Source organism: Vicugna pacos, chromosome 34, assembly GCF_048564905.1.
Source record: "Vicugna pacos chromosome 34, VicPac4, whole genome shotgun sequence".
Taxonomy (NCBI): Eukaryota; Metazoa; Chordata; class Mammalia; order Artiodactyla; family Camelidae; genus Vicugna; species Vicugna pacos.
The window spans coordinates 12,016,251-12,027,052 of record NC_133020.1 but is presented as its reverse complement, the minus strand read 5'-3'; positions in this window follow the sequence as shown (position 1 = coordinate 12,027,052).

Sequence of the window (10,802 nt, the reverse complement as noted above, 5' to 3'; positions counted from 1 at the left end):
AAGATCTGTGACTCCAGAGTGGGTAAACCAGCCAGACAGTGGACCTTACACCATCCACATCTGTATCTATATGTATCTCTCCACGTCCGAGTGTGCTCCCATCACATTCTTTGTTTACAGGAGCACATTGTCTTCTACTGTCAGTTGTGTTGACTGTCTCTCATGCCTGAAATAAACTTTAAGGGAACAAAGATAAAAGTCACTGCGCTGGGTTGTACACCCCCTCTCCAGTGTTCTCAACTTGGAAACACTTAGGCAGGAATGATTCAGAGCTTTGTATTCAAACCTACTCACAAAGGAGACAGAATAAAGAAATGAATCTTGACTCTATAATAACTATTATCTGTCTAAATTTCTGAACAACTTAATACACTTCTCTTGAGCCTCAATTTCTTCAGTTATATAAAGTGAAGTTTCAGGAAGATTAAATAGGATTCTCTACCTAAAGAGCTTAGAACAGAGTGGACACACAGTACATCCTCAATAAATGTTAGTTACTATTTTCTCACACGAACCTTAAGGAAACTTAGATACCCCTGGCTTTTTCTTTTTTCTTTTTTCAAGACATATTTTACTGAAGTATAGTCAGTTTACAAAGATGTGTCAGTTTCTGGTGTGCAGCATAATGCCTCAGCTGTACACGAACGCCCATATATTCATTTTCATATTCTTTTTCACCATAGGTTACTACAAGATATTGAATATAGTTCTCTGTGCTATACAGTATAAAATTTTTGTTTATCTATTTTATATGTATGTTAGTTACCCGGGCTCTTTCTTGCTGACTTCCAGAGCAGCCAGTGGGCTCTGTCAACGCAGCAGGCTTCTCTTAGTCCCCCAGGGTTTCCTTCTTTAGTCTGCAGGTATGACAGGGGATCTGTGTATTTCAACATTGAAAGGAGGAAGGAGGGAAGGAAAGGGGGGAAAAAAAAGGAAGGAGGCAGAGCAGGAGGGAAGAAGGAAGGAAGGAGATACTTTCAACAGTCTATTGTCAAGACAGTGTTACCAAATAGCAATTAGCAAACTGTTTTTTTTTAATTTGTGCAAAAATAGTTACAGATGAAACAGTAAACTATGTTCCAACACATTTCAATATTGTGTCATGTTTATCTCTATTTAGTTTATTCAACAGTTGGTATCACCACCCATCACCGTTATCAGAATGCGAAACTTGGTTTTCCATTTCTAATATGTATTTATTTTAAAATTTTTTGGGGGGGGGTGAAGTTCACTTACTTACTTACTTATTTATTTTAATTTTTTTTTAATGGAGATGCTGGGAATTGAACTCAGGACCTCATGCATGTTAAACAAGTGCTCTACTGCTGAGCTACACCTGACCCCTCTAATGCGCATTTTTAAAATATATATTAGACATTTCCCTGTGACCACCAAAGCATTTCTCTTATAATATTTTAATGACAATTTTGCTTAACCCGGAAACTAGTTTTTCTATGACATTGTAAAATCATTTTATATCTTATTATGTAAAAACAATGAAAATTACACTAAAGCAGAAAATAAACTAAGATTTAGGTATTTCTTCCTGTTCTAAAAACAAAGTCTTTCGTAAAGAAAGTTGAAAATTAATATTTAGCCATGACATACTTTAGAAAGGAGAAGCAAAAACAATTGTTAGGACTTTTTAAAATTCTCATGATTCTTTAATATAATATTAAAGCTTTTTTTTTTTGTAGTGGAGATGCTACAATGAGAAAAACCACTGTGAACTCTGGAGCAAGAGCAGATTACTTGGTCGTAACTTTGAATAAATAAAATACTAAAATCCCATCTTCAAAAGAAATACTTAGTTGCATTTTACAAATGTCATGTTTGTATAGCAGCTCATAAATATGTCTACATTTAACATTGATATGATTTTAAAATTACTTCCAATTTTTTTTTGACAGTGGTAACAGCCAAGCTGAATGTGTTAGACAATGTTAAAACAGGCACCAAGAAGACACGTTTCTATTCCTCCTGATGGTCATTGACATAATTAACTGCCAGCAGCAAAGTTAGATATACATTCTGTGGCCTTGAATTTGAGTCCAGCTAACTGGCCCCTCTGGGGCTAGTGCCCATGACTTGGCCTTTTTATACTTGACTTAATAGTACAGAAACATAGATTTTGTTTGGCTCCTAAAGGATTAGAGCATCCTCTATCCAGTCTTCTTTTCGCTACCTATGCTGATTTTTTTTTTCTTTTCTCTCAGTTTTCAAGGAGCTAAATTTGGCAATAATCGGTAAGTGCTGATTTTTTAAACTTTAAAAAAAAATCATAGAGGCGTTTTTTTCCCCTCTTTAGTAACAAAATATCAGAAAGACTAGAGAGAAAAAAATGGAAATGTCCTTGCTTTCCTAGAGGACGTGGTTCTTTGTGCTCCCTTTAGGCTAAGAAAGGAGGTGCTGTTTCTTCTTCCCTGTACTTAAAAGAGACAATGCAAAGAATAGATCAGGAGAAGTGTTCCAGTTTTTCAGTCTTGTTAATGTCCCTTCTCACCACTACAGGATCCTCCTGTCTCTTTTCCGTCCTCTTTTTCTCTCCCTATTTCTCAGGGACAGAGAAACTGAGAGTGAAAGGAGGGTCACACTTGGAGACAGGTAGGTGATCTATGTTAATATCCAGTCGGGACTAGCTAGGATCGCCAATTTCATTCCTCTTTTTATCTCTACCCTATGAACTGCAGCCTTCAGGGCAAAACGTATTTAACCTGCAACCACACGTCATTGCCCAGGAGCCATTCAGTATTTATGTCATTTTGAATTTTTATTTAGAAATAATTAAAGCTACATGGATTTTGAGAACTGTCTTGGTTTCAGGTCAAAGTTTATTTTTTAAAAAAAGACCGAATAATCTACAACTTTATCAGCGGACAGCTAAAATCACGACTGTAAATTAAGATTGCTAGTTCTCCTTTTTTCCCTCCGACTCCTTTTATCTGCTGCCTCTGTGAAGTTTTATCTAAGGTGTGTGCACCAAGAACGCACATGGTGAAGGAGGTGCACGTGGATGATGGGAAGGGTTTGTGATAGACTTGTACTTGGTAGCAATAAGAAATTCCAATAAGCATAGTTTTCCTAGGATAATCTCATTTCTGGAGAACACTAGGTCTGTTTGATAAACATCTCCATTGATTACATTTTTTAAATTTTAGATTCTGACACGCTGCTGAGTTGGAAAATACAGCAGTGTTGACATTGAGTACTAATGGTATTTTTCCCATTGAATTTTTTACTCATTGTGGTAACTTTTAGCACCAAAACAATGTAAAACCACCTTTAAACTGCAAAATGTGGATTATATCGAATTATTTTCCAATCTTCTGTAATGATTCCTTTTCATCTCTGAAAACAAATACTTGTTTATATGATATTTTCACTAATCCCTAAAAATATGAAACCTTTGTATGACATCGCAAGACATGAAGTCCATTCAAGTCTGATCCCTTGATAGGGACCGAGGTAGACAGAAGCCATGCCCAGCATCACTGGACTTCTTCAAAGAGTCAAAAAGTTGATCTGTTACATAAATAAAATAACCATTTTCCACGCAAGCAGTATGACAGACAGCACTGAGATGTACTCATGATCTTAAACATAATTGGGCTTTAGTTATTTAAAGAATAGAAATGCACCTGAGTTATTTATAGATTGTCCCATTAAAATGATAGACTGGGAAATAAGGAAGCAGTAATTTCATGAGAATCCAGGAATAGCCATTCAGTTATATGGCCCAAGGGCCAGGACTCAGAGGGAAATAGTTTGGTAACTGGGTGTATCCACCACCGTCTCCAGCATCCTTGGAGCCAGTGTTTGTGACTCATCTATTCTTCCTCCCAGGGAGCAATGAGTAAGATTCTGCACACTTGCTTCTCTCCGTATCATTATCAAATAGGTCATTCATGTATGGCTAAATATACGTACTATGTCCTCTGCCTGCTCATACTTTCTCCCTCCTCATCTTGCTCAGAGTTACTCAGCCCCCTCGTCTCCTCGTAACTTCAGCTTTTCATGAACTTCTAGGAACTCCTCATTACTTATTTGTAGTTTTAGTCCTGACTGCTCACTCTGGTCCTCTCTATACTTCCTATTACAAATTCCTAAAAAGAAGAATTTTAATTGCTCATTTTTTTAAAATGCCAGGACTTATCGTGAGTTCTTAACCCATTTATTTATTCAATGTATTTTTTTAAATTTACTTATTTTAATATATATGTATATATATGATATATATATAGGCAGAGGAGGGAGGTAATTAAACTGGTGATTGACTGACTTTAGAAGGGGTACTGGGGATTGAACCCAGGACCTCATGCATGCTAAGCACACACTCTGCCACTTGAGCTATACCCTCCCCCGAGTTCTTAGCCCATTTAGGTGGCAGGGTCAGCACTGATCCAGGCGGTTCTGGCTTCTGGGGTCTGCACTGGGCTGGCCCTTAAGTGCGGGCTGTGGGTCAGAGCATTTCACGTAGAGAGTCTGGCATGCCTGGTACATCTTGTCCCAAACGACTGCCCCTTTAATCGATGATGCTCCCAGAATTAGTCTTTCCATTAAGCGAAAGTTTTATCTAAGGGAAATAACATATCAAGTTATCATCAGCCGTAAAACTCCAACTCAAATGAACTGATGATACAGGAGCCTGGTCGGACCCTGAGGGACGAGGTCACATTGGTAAGATTTTAGGGAAAGGATATTCAACTAGGTATCAGGAGAGCTGAGCATTCGTTCTGTCTCTGACATGAACTGCCTCCAACTGGGCAAGTTGTTTAAACTTTCAGGGCCTCAGTTCTGCATCTGCAAATCTGAGGGGAGGGTCATGCCATTCACCAAGTGGTTTCCTATCTGAAATTCCAGGAGTTCCCTTGATGAGGTTTGAGGTCAAAATAAATCTGGAACATGGCGAAGACAACAGGCCTCGCGGGGAGTTCTGGGTGGTAAGAGGTCATAGTGAGGAGGAGGATCCCAGAAGGGCTTCCCTGAGCTGCGATGTGCTGACAGGTCTCCGGTGGGTCAGGACCAAGCCTGACGTCATAAAACAGATGAGGCAGAGTTGAGAGAGTCAAAGTCCGAGAGAAATAGATTCCGGAGGGGGAAACATCCAACTGTCGACCACTTCCAAGACGCCCTCGCTTCCCTCACGGAGCATGCCTGCTCTCTGGGAGTCAGCATCGTCCATCCTCCTTTAACCAACTATGTGATTTAGCGCTACATACCTCTTGTCACACTTGCGGTCAGTTTTCGGTGTCTACAGTGGGATGACCCCTTGGAATCTAGACATGAATGAAATCAGATTTATGCTGAAAGAGAATATACATGTAAAGTCACTGGAAAGAGGCAGAATGTCTCCCAGGCCAGCAAACTTCACAATCATCAACTGGCTCCTGTGCCCATCTGAACACCATCCAGTGGAGAGAGATATAGTCAGTGGACTTGAACGAATTCCAGATTCGTTGACGAAGTGGAGATCAGTGCCAGGGGTTGTAGCAAATGGACTTTGTGTTTTTTAGACCCTCTGATCATTTATTAGGGATTTGTATACGGACATTCTGGTTTTGTACATAGATCCTTAAGTCCTTGAGTAGGGTGTGTTTAACCCAAAGAGATGTATTTTTATTTGATGTGATGGAAAAAATCAAGTTTCGTCCTACAAGCCCAAGGACCAGATTCTGGGCAGTGACACATTTACCAAAACGATGGATGCGACACTGCAGCCTTCAGCATAGAACACACATAAATACAGGTTGCCTCCCTATGGGAGGATCACCCAGCGTTTGTGTGCCCTCACGTCATTCCCAGGCTTAAAAAATTTCGGCATTTCCACATTTTTCACTTCAAGTAAAATCTAAACTTCGTATGTGGCGTACCAGTTTCCAACTCATCTACCTGCGGTCCCATCTTCTCTGACTCTCCCCTTCATTTGCATCACTTAAGCCACACAGCTCTTCCTTCCCTTCTGAGAACATGTCAACGTTGCCTCTGCCTGGGAATCTTTGCTCTTACTATTCTCTTTGCCTGAGAATTCTTTCCCCTAACATTTATGTGGCTTGCTTCTGCTCATTATTCAGCCCTTAACTCAAATATAATGAGAAGGTTCCTGTGACACCTGTGTCTGACATAGCCCCCCCCTCCCCTCTTCACTCTACCTCATTTGTTTATGAAACATTTTATTAATGATAATTAATACTATCCCAATGTTACATTTCTTTCTTTTTTTTTTAAGCCAACATTTTATTTTATTTGGGTTTTTTCTGTTTGTTTTTGGTGTGTGTGGGAGGAGGTGAGTTAGGTTTATTTATTTTTAGAGGCGGTACAGGGGATTGAACCCAGGAGCTTGTGCATGCTAAGCACACACTACTGCTTGAGCTATACCCTCCCCCCTGCATATATTTCTTCTTTAAAGAAAAAAAAAAAACTACTTCCCTCACTAAAATATACATCCCATATAGTAGGGTCTTTTCTGTGATGCTGTTGCTATATGCTCTACACAGATAACACAAATTTTAATGACTATAACAGATTTTTATAAGGATACTCTGGCCATTGTCTGATTAGCATAAGCATCCTGTATCAAAGAGAACTCATTGGTTTATTCCAGTCAGATGGTGACATTCCCATGGGATTCACAAATGGTCATGATGTTTAGGGCAAAACAAAGTGGTTCAGGTTGCACTTCTCTCCAGAGCACTACTCCAAAGCCAGAAGACACTGAGCGCCCCAGAAGGTGGACTTCCTACCCAGAGGCCCGAGGCTGCTGCAAACGTTTGACTCATTAGGAAATACGTGTATCAACAGAGCTCTGCTGATAATGCCAGCACCGAGGCTAAACTGGGAAAATGCCATAATAAATGTATACACCCGGTCAGGATGCCTAATTACGGGATTGGGGAGATCCACGGAAACTTTTCTAGAAGAGCAGATGTCTGAACAGAGACTTGAGGGGTTGGGTCAGTGTGAGGCACTTGCAATTGTGAAGTACGGTCCAGAGAGTGTATTTCTGAGGGATTAGAAAGTGTATTTTGTGTGAGTGTGGTGTGTGGAAGACACAGAAGGTGGAGACTTGGGTTGTCTGTGAGAAGGGTCAGCTTCCTTCTTATGAGGAAGTGTATCTCCGTCCTCTCCCTTTCAATCCTGGTGCATATTTTTTTTCTCATCTCTGTTATGTTCACCTGCAGCGAATCTGAAAATCATGTTGCATTCTATCTTTCTGATCAGAGTAACGGTGTGAAGACATTGTTCATGACGAGTGGCGGCGGGAAACCGATTTGAAATTCATCGTAGTTAAATTACGAGACACCAAGTTGTCTGTTTCATTTGGGGACGCCCAGTGAAGTCTGCTGTCCTTGCCCCCTGTTCCTCAGGGCACTTGATGAAGGTCACTTGAAATGGTAGTCACATCTTCTCAGGTGTTTACGATCTAGTCCAAGGGGTTGTCATTTTCCCACTTAATAAGCACTTTCAATTCCTTCTCCCAATCCTGACGCCCTATAGGACCCCACGTGGTACACCCCCTTTCCCAGGATGACAGCAAGCCATTGATCACTCCTCTTAGGTCCTCCCCTTGAGCTAGCTCCATACTACCTACTTCAGTGCAGTCCCTACCATGTATTCTGAAAGCAACTGCTTTTACTCCTGTTTGTGTGACTCAGGATATAACAAATGATGTGTATGAGGACGAGCAGTAGTCTGTCTTGTCAGAAGGGCCTCACTCCAAACAAAAACCCAGGAAAGCTGTGTAGATCCCCGAAATGCAATTATAGAAGTACAATGTTTTGAAATTTCTGTATAACAAAACCCAACATGACCACTTATTGAAGAAGCAAGAATTTAACTTAAGCATTTACATTTTCCACGTCCCTCTCTCTTCATGGCTTAAAAAGTAAATCTTTGCCAAAAAATAAGAACTCATTCAGAGGGAGACAAGAAGGAAAAGCTGAATATTAAGCATTACTTAAGGCAGCAAAAAGTTTGATTCAATACAATTTATCTTAAATTTAACTACAGAGGTCAACATTTAAATGGAGTGAGGGATTCAGAATCAAATCTTAAGCAGTTTCCAAAATCTCCGAATCTTTTTTTGCGTTTTATTTTGTCTTTTAAATTTTGTTGCAATCTAAGATTCTCCCCCTACACCCCCACCCCTACCCCGTCCTTTCTGCTTAATGATGAGAATTAATTTGCAAAGGAATTTAAGTCCACATCAAAGGGAGAGGAGACCAGAAGAATTTATGGGCTGAGATTAGCACTCCAAAGGCAAGAAGGCAGAACACAGCAATAAGATCCCACTCTTGGTAAGGCTGTAAATGCACCTCTGCTTTTAAAATTCCCTAACAAGGTGAGCGAAACTATTCCAAGAACACTATTGTCAGGAGACACCTTTGAACTGATCTATCCTGAAGAATAACCCCCAGAAAGGTAGAGAAAAAAAATAACTTTCATATGTTTGCGGCCACAGTGCAGCTCCGACTTCTGAACATTTTTCCCCAATTATTTTTGTAAAGTATTGATCGCAATTTAATTTTGCAGTCCCAACATGAGAGGCGCTTCATGCTGAAATGTCTCACAGGAGATTGTAATCAGGGTCTAGCCTGGAGGTGATGCGTTCCTACATAGGTTTCACTCCATTTCTCCACTCTTCATCAGCTCGGGGATTGGAGCAGAGGGCATTCCCAGGCAGATTAATTTTTGACGATAGGATCGATGGAAGATGTTTTTTCCTCCTGACACTGAGTCATCTAATTTGCTGTTTATCTTTGGCTTATTGAGTTTGGAGCATTGTTAAATCATACCTTTCAGCTGTTTAATTTCATCTGTGAATTTTGCATTCCCCGCTTGTACTTTGGCATGACTCTTTTTTACCTAAAATGAGCAGGCTGGGGGGCCTTTTCTGACACAGGGTTACTGCTTTGGAGTCTGTTAAGTACTCCAAGGTAATGTTATGGTACTTTCTAGCCTTTTTCTCTTTGCTCGTGGCCATAGATCAGCTCACCTCTAGGGAAATCATTACTTGCCATCATTATGATCCCCGGCACCTTCATCTATTCTCCCTTGTTTCCTGACTCCATGGCTTGATGAAGTGCCCAGATGTGCGAACACCTTATCTCAGGTCTCATCATTAACCCCTTCATAACACGGGCTGAGGAAATGATTTTCCCCGGGAAAGGCTCTATCTAGTTCAACACGGAGGCTTCTGTACAGCAATCCCGGCAGCTTTAAGAGTTTCAACTCTACCTTTGCAATAAGATGTGAGTTTTGTAAGGGTGCTGATGGCTATAAGAAAAACATTTTCCACGTAGAGAAATTTGGCCTCCTAGAACCCTTTTCTGTCTGCCTTCTTTTTAAAGGGAATTAATCGGTCTCCGGGGAGCACCTTCGCTACACACACGGAACATTTCCCACCCTGGCCATCCATGTCAGTCACGTTACAAATTTTCACGAGTGTAGTCATAATTACCTAGAAATTAATAAAATATGAATGCATCTTTTTCTAGCTTGAAAAGCGTGTAACACATTTTAGACTTGAAAACAAAATTTTAAAACTGTTAGCAGATATATACTGCTGGATTTGAGTTTAGCGCACCATCTGTTAGGTTTATGAACGCTGTCAATAAAGAATCCTCTTCCATACTCCAAACCACGTATGGGTTTGATTGGACACAGAGATGTTATTCCAATCATCATGAAAACAGCCCTAGACCAACCCTTAGTCAGACTCATTCCTGCTCCCTAACTAGTTGGATTTCCATGAAAAAGTCGTAACATCTCTTTGGCTGTCAGTTTTGTCATCAGTAAAATTAGGGAGTTTCCTAAAAACAGTACCTGTGACACATTACTCCACAGTGTTACATACTCACCCAGCTCCATCCATCACCCAAGGCCATGCTCAAATTCCACCTCCTCCGCGAAGCTCTCTTGCCTACCTCTGCCCATAGTGGACTCACTGTGCCCATGGTCATAACCTTTCATTTGACGTTATTTTTGCATTATTTTTGTTAATGCTTTCTGGTACTTAAAAATATTTCATAATTGTATACTTCAAAAGGACCTGTGATCCCATTTTACATATTATTCCACTATCCCCAAAATATGGCTAGTATCTATTTTTTGAGGATGTATCTGACTTTTTGGAAAAAGCACAAATTTATTAACAGGCATTCCTGTAATGAAGACAAATAATCAAGACTAGAGATTTAACTCTTCAGGTAAACTTCCCTATTATTTAAATTTCTTACTGAAACAGAATTCCAGGAGAGGAGATCTCAAAAATGCTTTGAGTTACATCAGCATTGTTAGAACAAGTATACAGTCTGGTGAGGTAACTACTTTGGAAAACAGTTTCTATTTTGATATAATAACAATTATTTTAAATGCTGATATATTAATACAACAACGTAATTGTGTAAGTATTTTGTTCATTTCATGTTCTTATAGACACATTTGATATGTCTCGTCCTAGTAAGTTACAAAGTGTTTCTAGACAAGAAAGTCATGTTCATCTTTGAACATTTACCTTGTCAACATCTCAAGTTTTCCCTCAGTTCAGACTTTAAGTTACTATTAAAGATTCAATCAACTGAAATTTGTGAGAGTGTTTTTGTACTTCGTTAGCTGGAACCAGAGATGAGAACGAGTTAGCATTTTAAAAATGAGGAGATAAATTTTTTGCTCCACAGGAGAATGTATGAATTGCACATGTAAATAAGGATGTACAAATTAACATCCTTATCTATAAACACTAATGTAGGTTAATGTCTTTATGAATCATATTGCAATACTTCAGCCAAAACATTTGGAAACAA